Below are 21,575 nucleotides of genomic sequence, written 5' to 3'. Positions count from 1 at the left end.
GTTTAAAATAAACAATTTGTATATGTCTTTATATTAGTAAAAGACCCTATTATATTTATAATATATAAAATGTACGTATAAATATAATATCACATATATAAAGGTTATATGCTGAATCCCCGTACCCATGTCCAATATCGGATCCATATCCATGAATCCTAATTTTTAAGAAATTAAGGGTCTGACACTTGGATCTGCACCCGTGTCCGACACCCATACCCGAGTCCGGGTAACTTAGGTTCTAGACAACGAGTATTGATTAACTTGTATAGGTGGTCTGAATGCACTTTCAGACTGGACTGAACACGAGACTTTTGTTCTACTAGATGCTTGGGGTGATAGGTTTCTTCAGCGTGGAAGGAAGAGCCTTAGATACATTGAAGAGAAGGTCTCACAGCAATGAAAACTTGTAAGGACTGACACTCAGTGTCGTAACCGTTTAGATACATTGAAGAAGAAGTACAAAAAGGAGAAGATGAAGCTACAGGGAATGATGGATACAACTAAAAAATGGGTGTACTTTAAGAAGATGAACATGTTATTGTCATCAACGCCACAGCAACCAAGACTTTCACGTAGAGTGAATTCTGTGAACTCTGAGTATGTTACCCAGTACACCAGGGTACCCTTGAATCGCGCCTGTGGTATAGATGAGTTGAGTAATAGTCCAGAAAATTCAGAATCTGTCGAGGCCGAGGAAAAGGGTTCAGATCTGCTTCCAGCAAAGCAAACAAGCAGAGTGGATGGAGGTTCTTTCAGATTGCTTGCAGAATCTATTACAAAATTTAGTGATATTTATGAGAAGATTGAGAGTAGCAAAAGAAAATTTTCAGTCCTGTTTTTCAAATCTTGCATCATATATTTACCTAAGGGTGTATCGTATGCTATCCAGGCATCATCCCTTCAGGATCTAATGTTTGAGGCAATAAAGTTGCTGGCATAAATGAATGTATTTGTTTCGATAAAGAAACTTTGTATGTGATTCAGTATGTTAATCCAAGCATCATTCTTAATTTTTTTAGCTTATATTGATGAAGAATGACATTCAGAGTGCTTGACAATAATAGGAGATTTGATGGTATCAATCTGAACTCACCTTCAAGTTTCCGAATGACATATCCAACCATTACATGGATGGTTACCCGGTCCGTAACCCTAGCCGGTTTCCGGTGGGTTAGAGAGCTAGCGGGAAATAATTTAGGCTTATACGCCTTACAAATGATTATCTGTTCTAACCGAGTGCCCCCGAACAACAGAAGATAAACTCACCACTTGGGCTCTCTGATCGTGCTCTAGCGGAAAATGTTTATAGTGTTAAGAATTCTGTATTATCAACAAGATTAGTGGATCCTAACTGCAAATACAGATGCATCACAAGATGTTATTTTCATCGCTGATTCACTTCTATTTCTCCGATATACTGAATTTTTGAAACACTGGTTTCAACAGCTAAAAATTAGTAAATATGATATTGATTTATGGCACCATTATAAGTGGGATGAGCTATTAAAACACACTAGCCTATAACCCGTGCGAAGCACGGGCGACTATATAATTTTAATTTGATTATTTATAAGTTTAATATCATTTTATTTGTATTTTTTATTAATTAAATAAAATGATATTAAATTATATTAGTCGATTCCATATGTGAATGTTTATTTATAAGCTTAATATAATTGTTTAGTGTTTTTTTATTAATTAAATAAAATGTTATTAAATTATATTCCTCGATTGGTTAGTCAATTCAAACATCGATGAAATTAAAAAGATGCAAATCAGTATGATACCTTCTCTTGTGACACCCAGATTCGAATAATAGCAACAGGACCAGAAAAATTAGGCAACAACTCTTTGTGATTCTCTCCGATCACATAATCAATTTCCAGCTGGAATACTAACAACACAATTCATAAATTAACTGCAGTAATCCTCAAAGATGGTGGAATTGTCATATGGGCCAGACAAATATAATTCTAAATAAGTTGTTCAAATTATGACTTCATTACTTCTAAGAACATTTGAAAGTACAACATCTCCATTATTGGAAAAGATACTACTTTGATACTAATTTGTAATTGGGTCAACCAGGTGACATTACAGTCCAATGACTCAAGTTGGTCGACTCAAGTTGGTCACTGATCGAAAAAGTGTCTCAAATGAGTTACTCATTTAAAAATCTATATCAAAACTATCACTTTATCATTAATCGAAATTCTGAAAGTATTATATATTGAGTTTCGCACATTTTTTATGAATAAATATTACATCTAAATGAAAGGTTCCGAATTCTACTATTTTAGCTAATATTGTTAGATTTTCAAATGAGTAATTTATTTGAGTCACTTTTTTAATCGGTGACCAACTTGAGTCATCCGGCTCTAATGAATCACCTGATTTAACTGGGTTTATAAAAAGTAATTTATAAAATCTATTCACAATAAATAACTACTATAATTACGCTTGGATGATTATTTTATCACAACTTTTTAACTCATAACATAATTTGAAAGTATTGAATAGGCAGATTAGCATAATTTTCTGCTAATGAGTGCATCTTGTGCAGTTTTATGACAAGTTTAACATCCGTCACAATATTGCCGAACTTCTTGAATACCTATGGCAGGTTCCCAGTCACCGCAACGCATGGAGACAGGTAGGATTGATAACAAATATGTTTTCTTCTTCATCAACGTTTTTACTGCCTGCTGACCTTTTTATGACACTGCAGATTGCTAAAGAGGAGGAGAAGGGCGTATATTTGAATTTCTTAAACTTTCTGATAAATGATAGCATTTATCTACTTGATGAAAGTTTGAACAAAATACTTGAACTCAAGGAACTGGAAGCTGAAATGTCAAATACAGTGGAATGGGAGCGAAGACCAGCTCAAGAAAGGCAGGAGAGAACTCGATTGTTCCATTCTCAAGAGAATGTTGGTGCCGGTTTAAATGTCTTTTTTCTTCTACAAGTTCAACTTTGTGGTCATGTTGATGTCTACTCCAGAACTTGTTTCACATTTATATATTTCTTATATATACTTGGCTTAGTCTTACCTTGCAAAGTGTAGTGTCAAATAAAATACCTGGAATGTCAGCATCCTGCACCATTTTGCCGTTGCATCTTATAACGAATGTTCCTTTGTTTCTAGATCATCCGGATTGATATGAAGTTGGCAAATATATTTATACTTTTAGTAGATATAGCTCTCTTCCCTCTTATAATCTTAAATGAATAAATTAGTTATACAATTTTCGTTGATATGCCTATACCCGATCTCTATAATTGATAAAGTATTCTTTTTCTTGTAAAGACCAACAACAGAATGCGAAACAGCTATGGGATTATAAGTAGAAAATATGATCTCATCTATTCTTTTGCTTATAGGTGCCTAGGTGGCACTAAATACTTGTTTGAACAATCAAATTACATTGCAAGGTGATCAAAAAATCACCTTCCGATGTAATTTTGGACTACATAGTTGGTGATTAGAACAGTATACTATGCATGCCTGTATTCATAACCATCAGTAACTTAAAACTGAACTCTGTAATATGGTCTATTAACACCGCAAGCCTGGACCTTTTTTCTGTAATACACTAAGATATCATGTCCTATCCTGAGCAGAGAAAAAAAATTGGTATTCAACTAACTACACATTCTGTAAAAAAACAACAAAAAAAAAACTCTAAACCCACCGTCTGACTCATTTCTCGGAATCTGAAAACCCAACTTCTTCTCCTTATTAGGTGCTTAGCAATAATTCCTTGATCATACACCCATGGCAACAATATAAGCGCTTTTCCAAACTGTATTGCCTTTACCACTGAATTAAAACTTGACGAATTCAACAATTCACTGACGGACTCATGATTTAGTATCTTAATCTGAGGCACCCAAATGGTGTAAATCATCCCACGCCAAGCTATATACCATCACCACCTGCAAGGCTGCAGCAACTTGGGAGCCCAAACTGTAGACCGAACAAACACCATCACCATGTCAAAACTTTATATATAAGAAGAAACATTGGCCTTATATCAAGTTTGGTATTTAGCACCACTGAACATGGGCAGAAAAGCAATGACACATACGCATATGCGAGTTTTTGTATCTTCTAAGCAAAATGCATACACTAACTAAAATTGTCTAAAAAAACTGAAGATCTACTTTACCAAGCTAACCGTTAATTTGAGCCGGTACTTGCTAAAAACTGATGCATGATGTCTAGCTTTTCCTCCCATTAAAAAATTGCAAATAAGAAATCAATTACTTAAAGTACCAAACGAAGACACCAATAATAATTTCAAAGTATCCTTAATCATATTGGACATCTGGGCTAGCTCTGTCTATCATAAAACTTTAGAAATTAACCGAGCACAATAAGATAAAACTTCAGCTGCGGTTCCTCTGATTCAATTATAAAATTTTCTTACACGACTCGGTCAGAAAGAAAGCTTTCTGGGATTTCACTGCATTCTTGCGGAAGTATCTAAACTTCATTGTGGAAATATCAATGGCAAAATCTTTCTTCTTTCTTTTTTCCTTTTAAAAGGCTCTCACTTTATGGTTCTTTATAATTGATGGATGTTCAAAACCATGTCACACTTAAATTGATAAAATCTATTAGCCTATCAACTCAATAAGGCCTACAGTTAAAGAATAAAAGAAATAGCCATAAAAAGAATTAAATGTACCTGAGTGCAATCAATAGACATAAAACAAACACGGAACTATATGCTCTACCATTCAAATCATTAGGAAGTAAGCAAATAATTTTCAAACATTCGAATGAACTTGCATAAATCATACGAAACATATCAAAATATCATACAATATTAAATATAAATGAAGACTAATATCTCAAACTCATTTAAATATAAAAAAGTAATGGAAAAGTTGTTTAAGCGCTTTCATTAAACACATGGACTGCAAAACTAAATCATAGTATAACACTTTCAACAATCCAAATCAACATCGATCCAGAATTCCAGATGCTACTTAATTAGATGTCCCCGATATATTAGAATCATTTACATAATTTAGTAGCTCAGTTGAATAAATCTGCCAGGTGAATACAGTAACAGATCATAAGTCAAAGCCCAATTTATTTCCACGGTCTCCTCTCTTCTTTCATTTCTTTAAACCTCTCACATTTTCAAGTCTTTTATTTTGACAGTTACATCTTCAAAGTCCTGCTCTATCAGAAATGTATAGGAGAAAATTGTGCCAAATATAAGAAAAATACCTATGTCATTATAATTGGTTGTGGAACTATCTTCAACTGGACTCGAACTGAAATCCAGTGTTCTTCTTGGAATATTGTTCTGATTCCTAAATATAGAGGAGTCTCTAAATGGGGCATTCAGGCCTGTTGAGGGGATAGATGCCTCAGTTGTGTCAGGACAATGTAATTCATGAGCAAATGCCTTCTTCACTGCAATAACATCAGAATCAGTTCAAACATCCAATAAAACTAATGCCAAAAAAAAAGTAACATTAAATTTCATACCACTTTTTGAAGCAGCGACCTTTTTCTCAATAGTGCCTTCAACTGAAGGACACTTTGTGCGGCCAATATTGTTCAGGGGAGGCTTTGTATTATAAGTATGTTTTAAAGCACCCTTCTTTGTCCCAGAAGCTGTCAAAGGTGAGCATAGCTTGGTCTTATGTGATATATTAGCTATTGGACTGGAGGGGTCCGTGGAGAGAATGACATGTTCGATGGAACATGATTACTTGCCAAAACAGGAACACTGTTGTCTTATTAAAAACCTCATTTCCATTAGGAGACTCCCTTAAACCATTTGCAGACACCTCGTAAGAATATACAGAACTCCCTTGAGGCATCCCACAAGAACCTGAAAATCAACATATCAAACTGCATTTACAAAACTACAAAATTATAGCACATGCACATGAATTAAACTCTCTAGGTCAGGAATATGTACTAACAGTTGAAGTGATTGTTCAAAATTATATATTATAAAAACAATCACTTCATTTATGGTACCGAGATGGTTAACAGTTGAAGTGATTGTTCAAAATTAACCTAGGGCAAAATTCATATATCAGCTATAAGAAAGTGGAAAAAAATGTGATGTAAAAAGTACCATCGTTGCGGCGCTTGAAGACATAATGTTCCATTTGAAGACATAATGTGCCATCAAAAAAGTAAGATTGTAAAACAAAGAATAACAGATAATACTAAAACGCAGAAGTATATTCTCCATCGCGGATGACAAAATGACCTAGGGCTTTAAAATGCCATTAGCTGGCTGACGATACCTTAAACTAAAATTGACCACTCTCCCAATCTGAACAAAAAGTAAAAGCAGCAATCCATTCAAACTACTGGTGCTTATTCTGGATAATCGGAATTTCCATAAGCACAAATGATTAAATGCTAATTACTTAATAGAGAACTAATTATTCCAAGGATTAGACTGATTCAACCAGAAATAATAGTTATATCATAATCACACCTCATTTTTTGCTAAGCATAATCAAACTTTTTGATATCAACAAATCAATATTTGTCATTCCTGTTGCTCCTCAACTCCAATTTAGTCTTTTTTCTCCAGCTTCTTAATAAAACAAAAGCTTTATAGAAGAACACCCAAGATCGCATAAACTTCAAAGTAACTTAGATATGCTCTATAAATTAGCAAAAAAATAAAATTTCAATATTCTTTACATACTTTGTGCATATACAGAAACAATTTGTGGTCTTTCACTACCCTAATAAAAAAGAATCTTATAGTTCACAAACTTTTTGAGGGAAAATTAAAAGTCTATTTTGTTCCCCAATTTAAATTCTTTTATGGCTGAAAAATTAAAAAGCAAATTTCACAATTCAAATCAAACAATTTTAACTGTAAAAGCATGCTATAGTTAGGCATTTTTCACATTTCACTACCATTTACCAAGTATAAAAGCGGAGAAATATTTCACAATACTGCGGATTCAACAACCTAACGTATACATGCCTGTATACGTGCCTATACTCCAGTTGCAACTGTGGAGAGTTATTCAAAGTATTTTAGCATTTCTCGTATATATAAAGAAAAAGACAATGTGCTAACAACACAATTATAACCAAAATATTAAAATATCAATAGAAAACAACAATGCAAGCTTAACTTGAAGGTCTAAAGGCAAGATCAAAAACCAAAACCAAACCAAATAATATTGGTGCGGTTTGGTTTTCTTAATTCGGTTTCGGTTTGAAATGGTTTGGTTTCGGTTTTAAAACCAAATAATAAAAGATGTTGGCAAATTAATATTTTTGTTGGAAAAAATCTTTTTTTACATCCCAAAAGAAAGCCTTCCCTGACTATGACACTGTGTCCTATGCTAGCAAATTAATCTACCACAAGTACATGCCTGTACAATCCATTTGCGGCTGTTATTCCTACTCAAGGATTTCTGGTAATCTTCTGCAGCCTGTAATAGAAGATACATCAGACCAAACTCAAATATTTTAGTTAAACAAGGTGGCAAGCAAAAAACAGATTACAAAAGTGAAGGAAAAGAAGCAAAGAACATTCTGAACAAAAAGAAAATCTAGCCTTCACAGTACAATCCAGAAGAGCAACAGCAATATGTTTACCATCCGGACTAACAAAGTGAACTTAACACAAATCCCGAAAAAATTGTGAAAAACAAAGTGGAAGGACTAATACAATATTTCAGGGTAAGTATTTTTTTATAAGAAATCAAAACTTTCTAGTTCTTTGGTCTAATTTTAAAAGTAAACTACTCTCACACAGGATTCTCATTCATGTAGTGTCATGTAAGTCCAGAAATATCAGATAGATTCATATGCATAAAGTTTAGAAAAATCACACTTCTGGGCAACTACAAGTGTAATTTGAGCTAAGATGGCATCGACAAAATCAACTTACTGGCTAATGTATGATTACGTACGTTCTACATACCTCTCCTATCCAGATCAAAATTTCCAGGTCTGAAGGCTTGGTGATGCGGCAGAATTTCTGGTAGCATTTGCTGGAATTCAAGATTCGATCCAGAATCTGCAGAAGACAAGGAAGGCTAACCTATAAACTAAAGATAAAAAAGCATCAGAATAGTCCCCAGGCTGTTAAATAGAATTTTGAATATAAGCCAAGCCAGGACAGTCAAGCACAGTGGCAGACTTGAAATCCAGGACAGTCAAGCAGTTAATAGAAATCTTCAAGATCAAAGCATATCAGTTAAATAGAAAAGAAACTGAATCAAAGTCTAGCAGTTAGATATAAATCAAACTGAAATCACAGTGGCAGACTGGTATGCAAAATAGAATTCAGAATCCAATACAATACATATTACAATAACAAAAGAACAGGACATATCCTGATATGCAAACTAAACAGAACAGTCCTCAGGCAGTCAACAGTGATAAACTAAACTAATGGTAATACCTAAATATGACTACCTATATAGCTGAAATATATATAGCGGTCTTCTATTATTGATGTCATATCTTAAGAGTGTAATTTCAGGTCTATGATTGTCGGAGGTGGGATTCTGAGAAAAAGGATAAGACTAGTTGAAAAAAGATGTTAAGCAAGTCTTTTATATTGGATGGAGAAGATTGGTACCTTGGACTTCTTGTGAAGCGTAAGAAGTGAAAGGCTGACTATCAGATTTCTCTACATCTGCAGATGATCTTTTGGACCTTTTCTTCACTACAAAGAATGCAACCACGGCTCCAACAACTAAAATGGATATCACAATTCCTGCCACACCACCACCGCCTATACCTGATTTCTTGCTTCCACCACCATCTGATGAGTTTTTATTGTCATTTTGTTTTCTATTTCGGTTGCTACTTCTGGATGGAGGAGTTCCAGGTAGAGGAGGTGGTGCAGGACCGGAACTCCATGAGTTGCCCTCTCTCCTGTTAAAATAATCATGTATATACTGCTCAAAAAAAAATCCCCTACTTGATTAAGACCATTGTAAGACGATTGATGTGAGAATGTCTTACTGAATATTTATGTTTTTTAATCTTTCAGGAATCCAACCGCGAAAATGGTTATTTCCAATATTCCTGAGATTGTAGATACAATCAACTTATTAGTACAACAACTGAAAACACTTTTTAAGTAATAGACTTGTATCACTCACAAATTATGCAGGAGAAGATTAGAAAGGACATCAATAGAGCCTGTAAACTGGTTGTTTTGCAAATACCTGCACAACAAATATCTTTGAACACAAAAAAATCTTATAAATTTAGATAATAAAACTATGACAATATACTTGCATATTGGTCATACTTGAAAGAGCGGTAAAACATTCGGAATTAAAAGAGATACCCTGGTTCCAAGGAAGATTACATATGTCATTGTGTCAAGCAAAGCAAAGCAAAAATTTAACTCCTGGCAAGTGAGAAATTGAAATGTCCTTGCAATGTAGATCAACACAAAGCAAATTTCATGAGAGAAAGGTGGCCAGTATGCTGCACTTTCGGTTCCCGGTATGAATGAATAAACAAAACTCAAATTTACAATAAAGTAAATTCATCAAAAAAAATCTTAACAAAAGAACACTAACATGTATGAAACTGGACAGGAGCAATCTTACAAAGTAGAGAGAGCTGAAAGCGATCCAAACATGTCATTTAGTTGGCCCTGTAGTTGATTGCGACTAAGATATCTGCACAGGAAAATAGAAAGCTCTATTTTCAGGAAAACATGAAACACACAAGATTAGCACGATCATCTCTATCTGGTATATATTTCTAATAAATCCAACATTAAACATAGTAAAAGCGTAGAAAATTTCTTCAACTATTAAAATCATAGTGATGATAGTAAAGTAGTATGAGGTGAAAATAAGAAATTCAGGATATGAAAACAGGGGCGTATCAATCACCAAAAAAAGCAAATTAACAAATTGCACTAAGAAATTCGAGCAAATAGATTAATAGATTATTAAAGGGGAGAGAGGGAGGAAGGAAGGGAGGGATAGAGAGAGGGAGGAATGGTGATCTAGAGGCAGTTATCAGCCAAGCCCTTCAACTTGGAGGCGGACCTAATGTGTGTGATGCATACAACATCAATGGCTTCCCTAGACCATTGTACAATTGTTCTGCCAACGGTATATTTTTATTATTTACCTTATAAAGTTAATTAAGGGCTAAAAGAATCACTACTACTTTGCATAATATATAAGTAGTTTCCTGCTCGCGGTTATATGATGGTCTACTTGATTTTTGTTGGTGAATTCAGAAACATATAAGCTGAAGGTGAAGCCTTGGGAAACATATCTTCTTTGCATTATCAACTCTGCACTCAATGACCATCTCTTTTTCAGTATAGCTAATCACACCTTAACAGTAGTTGAAGCTGATGCAATTTACGTCAAGCCATTCCAGACTGATATCCTATTTATCACGCCAGGGCAAACGACTAATGTACTACTGAAAATAGAGCCCTTTTCTAACAACTGCATTTCTCGAAGCATACTTCTTCGGAAAATCTAATGGTGTATACACTACTGATTTTCGTGTCGCTCACCTCATGCCATTTAATTACACTGGCACTCCTAATAACAACATAGTGACTAATGTGAAATTACACACCTAGAGGGGGGGTGAATAGGTGTTATGGCTAATATACCCGATTTTTATAAGTTACCGAATAATTAATCTGTCAATGACAGCCTGCTGTTAATTTTCAGAGTAAACTGTTAGCCTGCTAATAAGATAAATGCAATGCAGATAATAGAAAGCAGTATGCTAGCAACACCAAGAATTTTAGCCAGGTTCGACCCCTAACCCTAATGGTCTACGTCCTAGTCCCCTACCAACTGGTAAGAGATTATATTATTAATCAAGAAATGTCAACGATTACAAGATTCAATAATATAACTCCCTTTCTCCCTTGTTCCTGTTATCAGCCTGCTGAAACCCCTGAACCACGAACCAAAAGCCTACCAAGACCTATACTTCCCAAGTATACTCTCCAAGCTAACTAGTCCCCTTGTTCCCTTGTTTCACAAGCTCGATACACAGCAACAAAACATTACACCTTGAACAATACAATGAATAAGTGTAATACAACCAAAACTATGAACTCTCAATATAGATATATATGCAAATATAAGTACTAGAGCTCAACAAAAGATTTAGCAATGTAAAGAGTTGTATTTCAGAAAGCTTGGTGTGTTCTCCTTGTTCTCTACCGAAAATGAAAGCACACACAAATTTATATACATCATACCAACGGTCATAATCCAACAAACTTCCCAACGATCTTGGTAACAACCTCACGTTTAAATTTGAATTGAATGATGAACGTTTGAATGAAGTAAGATTACTGAGTAAAGGATAAGTCACGTTTGAAATCATCTCAGTAAAGTATTTAAAAAATAAAACCCGTTTGAAACTGAATAGGAGTTTGTTAAAGATAAAATCGATTTGAAATAAAATCTCCTATTTGTTAGGAAAACGTTTTTGAACAAAACTCTTTATAAAACTGAGCTCTAATATTTATATCAGATATATATAAATATTAGAATCCTTACAAAGTCGTTTCCTATTAAATCTCCATGAAAATAGACTTTGATCTTTATCCGATTGTTTCTCTGTTCACGCTGTAAGCCTGCTGATAGCTTGTAAATATCCCTGTAAGCTTGCTGACAGCTATAATCATGCTAACATCCTGAAATACTGTTAGTTCATATAAACAACCTTTGATAGCATGCTAACACATATCAGTTTCATGTTATTAGCTTGCTGTTAGTGTCATCATCAAAACCTTGAGAGTATCAATCTCCCCCTTTTTGATGATTACACTATATTAGGAAAAGTAATTAACTCCCCCTAAATATAGCAATCTAATATCACTAAACTTTCACAATTATCACAGAGAATAAAATCTAACAGATATATCTAATTCACAGATATTCACAAATATGCAATATTTAACACAGAAAGCAATTAACCAAAGCAAATATGCATAGATAATTAACCAGGATAAACCACCTGGTATCCAACAAAATTATCCAAACAAAAACCAAACCAAGTTAACTCAGGATAAACCACCTGAGACCAGCAAATTCAAATCCAACCAGCACAAAACAACTTAGTCTTAGAAACAAATAAACTTAGGGCCAATGTACTTAAGCAGATTAAACAAACTTAAGTAAGTGTTATTAATTTCCTAATTTCCTCCCCCTTAATCATTAAAAAGGTGAGAAAATCAAGTTCCAGGCTTGTCCTGTTCATCCTTCTCCAGTCCATACTTCTTGGCAAGCTCTGCAGCAATCACATTTCGAGCTAGCAATTCTTCCCCTGCAGCAGCATACTTGGAGTCCGTTCCAGCAGCCTCCTTCAAAACATCCATAGCTGTTCTCGGCCGTGGACTCTCAGTAGCATCATCCTCTGAAGTGAAATTAGCCTTCACATCAGATGAACCACCAGACCCATACATCCGCTTGCAGAGTTCATAAGCAAAGCTTCCTGAACTGCATTTCTCTGAAGCAGTTGAAGTTCTGGCCCCAAACATCATGTCTTTCCAAAAAGCAAACTGAGAATTTAACTCAATCATCTTCTCAGATAACTGCTTCTGCCCGTCCACCAGCTGCTGATGATTAGTACGAAGCTCTTCCATATATTCCTGAATCTCTTGTGCAGAGATTCCCAAATCAACAACGTTCACAGAATGTGTAGGAGGTGGAGGTGGAGAAATTTCAACCACAATCAGATTCCCATCCTTATCCAACTTCAAATTTGACTGAGATAGAAACTTAACATCCAAAAATTCTTTAGCAGTAATAGTGTCCTCATCAACAAATGACACTCCAAACCATTCAAAAACCCTGGTTAAAAGTAACCCATATGGTAAACCCCCAGAAGATTTACCCTCAACTGCATCCAACATGTTTTTAAGAATCAAATCTGGCAAATCAAACTTTCGACCCGCCATGATCATAGCAACAACCACAATATCTTGTGAAGACAGATTAGACCTAGTACCAAGCCTAGGACTGACATTATCAATTGACAGCTTAAAAAGTGCTTGAGCAAGAGGAAGCAACTGAGTAGTGGAAGGAAACATATTCTCAGACACATTATCAGACCCAGTTATCAATTTTAATTGATCTTGATGAGAGAACCCCTCAACACTTTTTGGACCTCTCTTAGTGTGGATAGACAGAGTGGATGGGGGAATTTTTAAAATCGCACCCAAAAACATGGAGGACAAACAGATCTTAACATCAGAAACAAACGAGACATACTGATCAGATCCAACCAACTGTAGATTCGCATAAAATTCTCTAACTAACGCAGGATAGCAAGTTTTAGGTAAATCAACCATAAAGGACTGAAACCCTAAATCCTCAAAAAGCTTAACTATACCACAAGAGTACAAAGCTTTTCCAGAAAGAGGCTTACCCAAGATGACCTTTCGGCCTGCAAGCCCTCGAACAGCCAACATCTCCGATTTGGGCTTCTTCTGAGTAGATTCAGTCCCAACCTCATCTCGATTAACCCCAGAAATCTCATCGCCGCTTTCAACTGTCACAAACTCTTCATCGTCCTCATCGATTAACTTGCGCTTCTGAGAAATAGAAGATGGCTGAGGAGTGTGAGCCTTCACGTTCGCCCTTGTCTTCTTCCTCATCGCGAGCCGTAAGCCGATAGATGCTATTGTGAATACAAAGAGCTTTCGGAGTAGGTGAGATAAAACCCTACTGTCTTGAGGTGGAGTGTATATGTAGCCGAAGAGTCGCGGTGATAGGATTTGTTTCAAAATCCTTTTAATAATTATCAGGGGAGTGGTTTTAGGAATAAAATTAAACAAAGTGATATTCCTAAAATAATTCATGTTTATCGACTAGATACCAAATAACTTAAAATTGTTAAACGCACTTATCACGTATCACATATATATATCCCTAGAAACTGAGATTTGAATTTTAAACTAATCACCAATTACACTGATAATCACATAATCACGTATCAAAAATTCAACACATAAATTCATCAGTCTAAACACATAACGGTAATATCATTTATGAGCACAAATTTCAAATAAACACTTAAACTGACCGGCATGCAAAATAAATAAAAATTATGTAAAATGCTAGGAGTAAGCTGATAGTACCCGGACCATGCTTAAGAGCCTGCTGACTGCACATCACACATACCTAATTCCCTTCTCAGCACGACATAACGTTCTTCAGGAAGAGGTTTTGTGAAGATGTCAGCTAGCTGATCTGCTGTAGCCACAAATATTAACTTGACAGCACCCTTTGCAACATTGTCTCTCAGAAAATGATGTCGAACATCAATATGCTTTGTCCTTGAATGATTGACTGGATTTTCTGAAATGTTGATTGTACTTGTGTTGTCACAAAAGATAGGAGTTTGCTTGCATTTGATTCCAAAGTCCTTCAATTGTTGTCTCATCCATAGCATTTGAGAGCAACAGCTACCAGCTGCTAAATACTCCCCCTCAGCCGTAGATAGAGCAACTGAAGTTTGCTTCTTGCTTAACCAAGAAACTAAGCTTTGACCCAAAAATGCACAAACACCACTTGTACTTTTTCTATCAGTTTGACTACCTGCATAATCTGCATCACTATACCCAACAAGATCAAAAGCATTTGTGATAGGATAGAATAAGCCCAAAGTAATGGTTCCACTTAAATATTTAAATATTCTTTTAACAGCTTGTAAGTGAGAATCCTTTGGTTTTGCTTGAAATCTAGCACAAACACATACACTATACATAATATCAGGTCTAGAGGCTGTAAGATAAAGTAAACTACCAATCATACCTCTATACATTCGAATATCAACATCTTTACCATTTTCGTCTGCTGTCAGCTTGCTGACAACGCTCATAGGTGTTGATTTCGCCTTGATATTCTCATATCCAAATCTTTTGAGTAGATTCTTGATATACTTGGATTGATGCACATAAATTCCCTCTGGAGTTTGCTTAATTTGGAGTCCCAAGAAATAATTGAGCTCTCCCATCATACTCATGTCAAACTCACTATGCATGCACTTTGAAAACCACTTACACAAAGAATCATTAGTAGATCCAAATATAATATCATCTACATATATTTGAACAACTAATATATCTTGACCTTTGAAGATAGTAAACAAAGTAGGATCAATTTTACCTCTAATGAAACCATTTTTGATCAAAAATTCACTTAACCTTTCATACCATGATCGAGGTGCTTGTCTTAATCCATATAGTGCCTTCTTGAGCTTGTAGACACGGTTGGGATACTTTTCATCCTCGAATCCTGGTGGTTGCTTGACATAGACTTCTTCCTTTAGATATCCATTTAAGAATGCACTTTTGACGTCCATTTGATGTAGCTTGAACTTCTTGTAGCATGCAAATGATAATAGCATCCTAATAGATTCCAATCTTGCAACCGGAGCATATGTTTGATCAAAATCAATTCCTTCTTGCTGATTGTATCCTTGTGCAACAAGTCTGGCTTTGTTCCGAGTGATTGTACCAAATTCATCAACTTTATTCTTGAATACCCATTTGGTTCCAACAATTGAAGCATCCTCTGGTGGATCTACAAGTTCCCAAACATCACATCTTTCGAATTGATTGAGTTCTTCTTGCATTGCCATGATCCAATTTTCATCTTGTAAAGCTTCTTGAACATTCTTTGGTTCCTCTTGAGCTATGAAGGCAGCATAAGCACAAATGTTGGCTTGAGCTTTCCTTGTCCTGATTCCAGCTGATTTATCTCCAATGATCAACTGAGGAGGATGATTCTTCACTGTTCTAGTTGATTTTGGTAGATTATGTTGAGCTATGACCTCTTCATTCCTTGTAGTCTGCCTAGGAGGAGTCTGATCAACAACATTTTGGCTTGCTGATGAAGTTTGACCTCTGGATTCATCTAATGTAAGCTTTGACATCTTATCCAAAGTTTCCTCAAGAGATGGAGTGGATTCAGTAGCTTTATTGCCTTCTGAAGTTGTGGCAGTTGACTTGTCAGCTTGCTGATTTCCAGTTTCCTTTATTGTCAGCTTGCTGCTAGTACCTGTACCTGCACATTCTTCCTCATCCCTTGCAAGATCATCAGTAGACTCTTGAAATGAAACATCAATAGACTCTTCAACAGTATGTTTAGAAAGATTATACACTCTATAAGCACGACTTGTTAAAGAATAACCCAAGAATATAGCTTCATAAGATTTAGAGTCGAATTTACCATCCCTATCAATGGTTTTGAGTACGAAGCACTTAGATCCAAAAACTTTGAAGTAGCTGATGTTAGGCTTCTTTTTCCTTAGCAATTCATAAGGAGTCTTGTTGAGAATTGGCCTGATAAGCACTCTGTTAAGAACATAGCATGCTGTGTTGACAGCTTCTGCCCAAAAACTTCTTGGCAGCTTGCTCTCCTGCAGCAATGTCCTAGCTGTTTCTTGTAAGGACCTGTTCTTACGCTCTACCACTCCATTTTGCTGAGGTGTACGAGGTGCTGAGAACTCATGTGAGATTCCTCTTTCTTCACAATAAGTAATGAAGTCTTTTTGGAATTCCCCACCATGATCACTTCGAATACCTACAAGTCTTGTATCTAGCTTGTTCTCAAGCAACTTGATTAGTTTCTCAAATTCACTAAAAGCACAATCTTTAGTACGCAAGAATAATACCCAAGTGAATCTAGAATAATCATCAACAATAACAAAGGCATATTGTTTACCTCCAATACTCTTATAAGCTTCGGGACCAAAGAGATCCAAGTGAAGAAGCTCTAAAGGTTTAGAAGTAGATACCATTTTCTTTGCCTTATGTGGAGTCCTTGTTTGCTTTCCTAATTGACAAGCAGAACATGTCTCCATCTTGACATACTTAAGCTTTGGTAGTCCTCGAACAAGCTTCTTTGCTGACAGCTTGCTGAGATGATCCATATGCGCATGTCCAAGCCTTCTATGCCAAATTTCTGGATTATTATCCACAGCTGCTAAACAAACACCTGCCTCCTGTTCTTCAAAGTTCAAAACATATATATTTCCTTCTCGTTTTGCAACTAGAGGAGTTTTGTTAGCACCAACAAGTATAGTACATTCATCCTTACCAAAGTTAACAATATGACCATCATCAAATAACTGACTTATACTAAGCAAGTTATAAGTAAGACCTTTAACATATTGTACCTTGTTGATAGAAATGATACTATTACCTATAGTTCCTTTGCCAAGAATAGGAAGAGTTTTGCTATCACCAATTGTGACACGACCACCCTTCTTCATCTTCAAGCTTAGAAACTGAGATTTGTCTCCACTCATGTGCCTAGTGCATCCACTATCCAATATCCATTGATTTGGCTTTACCTTAGACACGAGACAAACCTACAAAACAAACACAAAACACTCAACGTTTTGGTACCCAAATTTTGTTGGGTCCAGCAGTGTTAGATGATAAAACATATAGAACATTTAGATCAGATTTCTTGATCCACATTTGGACCACTTTAGAACTCTTCTTCCATGTTCTGCCAGTCTTATCAGCATACTGTCTAGGAGCTGTCTTCTGTCTGTTTGTGTTGTCAGCATACTGTCTGTGAGCTGACTTCCTTCTCCAGCTTGCTGATTGAGTATTCTTCATTGGACAATTATTAGCAAGGTGGCCCTTCTTTCCACATTTGTGACAAGTCACCCAAGGCATGGCATAATTGTATGGAAAGCCATTTTTCCCTTCATATCTCATTGAAGAAGTGGATGTAGAAGCTGCACCAATGCCTCCTTTATCATGAGAACCTTTAGCTTGTTTCATTATAGATTTGAGACTTTCTTCTCCTTGAACAAACTTTCCCATGGCTTTCTGAAGATTTTTAACTTCTTGCTCCAATGACTTGATCTTTTCAGCTTGAATAGAGATTTCGGCTAAGCTTTGGGATTTGCTTAACTCGAACGCCTCCAAGCTAGCATCCTTAGATTTAAGATCTGCTCTCAGCGAGCTGAGTTCCTTCATGAGTGTATCATTCCTTCTTTGGATTTGCATGTTGTTCCCTTCAAGTTGTGAGATTTGTTCCTTGAGAGTAGCAATGATTCCACTGCTTGCCTTGGCACTCTTTTCATTCAAGAAATCACCTATGACTTTCTTCAAATGAACATTTTCTTTCTCGAGCTCATAGTTCTCATTCTTTAGATCAATGAGTTCCATAATTGATAGACAACTCTTATCCTGCATGGTTAGTTCACAAGATGTTGTATCAATAGAATGTAATTCAGAATTAATAGAATGTACCTCACTATTAGTCTCTGAATCTGAATCAGTTGTCTCTATTGAGCCATCGAGACCAACAAGAGCCAAGTTAACCATCTCATCACTTGAAACATCAGAAGCTGATTCATCTTCATCATCACTCCATGTAAGAAGTGCCTTTGATTTCTTTTTGTTCTTGTAATCAGCTTGCTGTTTAGGCGGCTTAGACTTGTTTTTCAGCTTGTAGCAATCCCTTTTGAAATGTCCTTTCTTGCCACATTCGAAGCATGCATCATCTTTTGGATCTTTCTTTGCACCAAAAGCTTTGCCCTTTTCTCTTTTCATCTTATTCTTCTTTTCGATCATTCTTTTGATTTTTCTGGACATAAGAGCTAGATCCTCATCTGATTCTGTTTCCTCATCTGATTCCAGCCTGCTGGCAGTAGAGTGAAGTGCAAGATTCTTCATTTTCTCTGTTGGCAGCTTGCTGCTTTCTGAGCTGTTAGCTTCAATCTTAGCTTCAAACTGTTCCAACTCAGCAAATATAGCCAGGTGATCCATAGTATCAATGTTGAGAGCTGACTCCAATGCTGTGACTTTGGCACCATACTCGAATGGAACTGCATTTAGAATATTCATGTTGATTTCCGATTGAGGAATCTTTTTGCCAAGTCTTTCAAGACTGTTGAGAGTGACTTGGAATCTAGCTTGGCTTTCTCGAATGGATTCTCCCTTCTTGATAGCAAAGCTTCCAAATTCTTTCATAAGCTTTCCGAGCTTGACTTTCTTTAATGCCTTTGAGCCTTCGTGATATGTCTCCAATGCATCCCAAATTTCTTTTGCAGATTTGAGAGAAGAGACCTTGTCATATTCAGCTTGATTCAGCCCATTGATTAATGTACTCCTTGCTTTTCCATTGGCAGCAACCTTTGATAGCTCGTCCGCTGTGAGAACATCAACGTCCTTGACTTTGCCATCGCTATCACGATATTCATAAGGACCTCTTTGCACAACTCTTTGCATTAGGGGATCTCTGGATAGATGAGCCTCCATTTGGCCTTTCCACCAGTTGTAGTTGTCAGAACCCGTGAGGAGGGGAGCTCTAAAATCGGACTTTCCCTGAAAGTTATCAGCCATATCGATCGATACTATTCCTGTTACAGAAGTATTAGTACAAACACAGCTCTGATACCAATTGAAATTACACACCTAGAGGGGGGGTGAATAGGTGTTATGGCTAATATACCCGATTTTTATAAGTTACCGAATAATTAATCTGTCAATGACAGCCTGCTGTTAATTTTCAGAGTAAACTGTTAGCCTGCTAATAAGATAAATGCAATGCAGATAATATAAAGCAGTATGCTAGCAACACCAAGAATTTTAGCCAGGTTCGACCCCTAACCCTAATGGTCTACGTCCTGGTCCCCTACCAACTGGTAAGAGATTATATTATTAATCAAGAAATGTCAACGATTACAAGATTCAATAATATAACTCCCTTTCTCCCTTGTTCCTGTTATCAGCCTGCTGAAACCCCTGAACCACGAACCAAAAGCCTACCAAGACCTATACTTCCCAAGTATACTCTCCAAGCTAACTAGTCCCCTTGTTCCCTTGTTTCACAAGCTCGATACACAGCAACAAAACATTACACCTTGAACAATACAATGAATAAGTGTAATACAACCAAAACTATGAACTCTCAATATAGATATATATGCAAATATAAGTACTAGAGCTCAACAAAAGATTTAGCAATGTAAAGAGTTGTATTTCAGAAAGCTTGGTGTGTTCTCCTTGTTTTCTACCGAAAATGAAAGCACACACAAATTTATATACATCATACCAACGGTCATAATCCAACAAACTTCCCAACGATCTTGGTAACAACCTCACGTTTAAATTTGAATTGAATGATGAACGTTTGAATGAAGTAAGATTACTGAGTAAAGGATAAGTCACGTTTGAAATCATCTCAGTAAAGTATTTAAAAAATAAAACCCGTTTGAAACTGAATAGGAGTTTGTTAAAGATAAAATCGATTTGAAATAAAATCTCCTATTTGTTAGGAAAACGTTTTTGAACAAAACTCTTTATAAAACTGAGCTCTAATATTTATATCAGATATATATAAATATTAGAATCCTTACAAAGTCGTTTCCTATTAAATCTCCATGAAAATAGACTTTGATCTTTATCCGATTGTTTCTCTGTTCACGCTGTAAGCCTGCTGATAGCTTGTAAATATCCCTGTAAGCTTGCTGACAGCTATAATCATGCTAACATCCTGAAATACTGTTAGTTCATATAAACAACCTTTGATAGCATGCTAACACATATCAGTTTCATGTTATTAGCTTGCTGTTAGTGTCATCATCAAAACCTTGAGAGTATCATAATGGTACTAAGTTGGTTGTGCTGCCATATAACACTACTCTGGAGCTGGTGAGACTTGTTGCTTGGAAACAGAACTTAAACAAAATAACATTTGAAATTGAAGTAAGCAGCTAAAAACTACCTCCTGGTACTGAAATATACATTTAGGACAAAGATAACTCCTAAATTGGCCAAGTGTTTATTGTTGGGACTTTAAAGGCTTGGTCATAAGCCTGTTCATTTAATAGTATCATGACCGGGTTTCGGAGGAATACTTGATGGTGTCCCAGCGAGTTAATGTATCAAACAACTTTCGGATCAAACACTTTACGTGCATCATTCATTCTTAGATTTTTCATGGTTTTGAGGCAGCTGAAACTACCAGGAACCAAAAAAGAGCACAACAGGGTTGTGCATAAATTAAGGGTCTTATCAATATACTAAGTGAATTACTTGAACATCAACACAACAAAGATGAAATTAATCAATCTTTATAAGCAACTAAATTAATGAATTTAAGATAAATAAACAATGGATAACATGGAAGCTAGTTATTCAGAACACAAAGAACTTATATTCATATATATATATGCAGAACATACCTTTGGGGAGATAGAATTAAGCAGTATTGTTGAGAGATGGAATGAAAAGTAGAATACGAAGTAAAATATAGATTTTATGGAGCTCGCCGATATGGAGAGAGAGACAGAGGGCCATGGTGATAGACTGATAGTGGCTGTTATGCGTAGTGTTTGCTTCTGTTTGTAAAATCCATCTCTGCTGGGAGATAGAATTCTAGTAGGAGACTTTTAAGCATTAGCGTAGCAACGAAAAAAAAATGACGAAACCAAAAAATACTAACAAAACTTAGGACTACAAATTATACCCATGTTGGCTTTTTATAGTATAGTATAGATAGTATAGATATATGTTGAAACTCAAAGTTCGAACACAAAGTACTATAACATACCATATTCATCG

General features: G+C 35.8%; 2 long non-coding RNA genes across 3 annotated transcripts; one reads left to right on the top strand and one right to left on the bottom strand.

The window, feature by feature from the left end:
• The first annotated feature begins 2,563 nt into the window (after nt 1–2,563).
• Nucleotides 2,564–3,181, top strand: LOC108195079 (uncharacterized). Its single transcript, XR_010285379.1, has 3 exons — nt 2,564–2,656; nt 2,732–2,935; nt 3,152–3,181. It is a non-coding gene; the product is annotated as an uncharacterized LOC108195079 (long non-coding RNA).
• Nucleotides 3,182–3,387: 206 nt separating this feature from the next.
• On the bottom strand, nt 3,388–21,387 carry LOC135147663 (uncharacterized). Of its 2 annotated transcripts, XR_010285378.1 has the most exons (7): nt 21,197–21,387; nt 9,324–9,663; nt 9,133–9,198; nt 8,993–9,055; nt 5,513–8,902; nt 5,249–5,437; nt 3,388–3,973 (listed from the first exon to the last, which is right to left on the bottom strand). It is a non-coding gene; the product is annotated as an uncharacterized LOC135147663 (long non-coding RNA). The 2 variants fall into 2 exon arrangements; XR_010285377.1 differs by lacking the exon at nt 3,388–3,973 and having other exon boundaries at nt 4,980–5,437.
• Between the last annotated feature and the right edge of the window lie 188 nt (nt 21,388–21,575).

The sequence above is a fragment of the Daucus carota genome, chromosome 7 (assembly GCF_001625215.2).
Source record: "Daucus carota subsp. sativus chromosome 7, DH1 v3.0, whole genome shotgun sequence".
Classification (NCBI taxonomy): domain Eukaryota; kingdom Viridiplantae; phylum Streptophyta; class Magnoliopsida; order Apiales; family Apiaceae; genus Daucus; species Daucus carota.
This window is presented reverse-complemented; position numbering and strand designations above follow the sequence as displayed.